Source organism: Stegastes partitus, unplaced genomic scaffold (assembly GCF_000690725.1).
Source record: "Stegastes partitus isolate 25-593 unplaced genomic scaffold, Stegastes_partitus-1.0.2 Scaffold593, whole genome shotgun sequence".
NCBI classification, from domain to species: Eukaryota; Metazoa; Chordata; class Actinopteri; family Pomacentridae; genus Stegastes; species Stegastes partitus.
The window spans coordinates 154,031-154,671 of record NW_007578324.1 but is presented as its reverse complement, the minus strand read 5'-3'; the positions used below and the strand labels follow the sequence as shown (position 1 = coordinate 154,671).

General features: G+C 52.0%; 1 protein-coding gene across 2 annotated transcripts in view; it reads right to left on the bottom strand.

Moving 5' to 3' along the window:
• The window catches only part of LOC103362669 (rho-associated protein kinase 2-like), a 33,340-nt gene that overhangs the window by 1,931 nt on the left and 30,768 nt on the right, over window positions 1-641 (bottom strand). The window lies entirely within an intron of this gene.

The window sequence follows — 641 nt, the reverse complement described above, 5'->3', positions numbered from 1 at the left end:
GTACTGACCCTTGCAGGGCACGATAACCTCCTCCTTCCTGTCCAGGTGGTCTTTGTGGACCTTGGTGTGACAGCGGCGGCACTCGAGGGCCGGCGGAGGCTTGAAGACGTGCCACAGGGGCCGAGTGCAGGCCTCGCAGCTGGACGGGAAGTGGTACAGAGTCAGGATGAACTCGTGGCCCTTGTGGCTGACGTAGGAGGGACGGTCGCTGTACGCCGGGGGCTCCACAACAACCTCCTGATCGCGTTTGCTCTCGCCCTCGTTGGCGTAAAGGATCTGTGAGGATGAAAGGAGCGGATGAATTGAGGATGGTGCATTGGATTTATTCTGAAAGGAGGGAGAGGAAACCAAGAGGGGAAGAAGCAGCGAGGATAGGAGCTCATTACCTGGAATATCCTTGGAATTTCTTTGGCATCTGCTCGGTACACGTCAGTGTGAGTGACGGGTCGGACGTGGAACAGTTTGCTGAAGAAGAAGAGAGGGAGATGGAAACGGTCAGACAAAAAAAACCCACGAGTTACAGTCGTGTTTTAAAGCCAAAGTCTGCCTGCATGTTTGACAGGAAGAAGAAAACATAGAATCGTCTCGCATTTCTGATGTGACGTGCTGTTTCATTAACCACATTTTATTTTAAAATTATT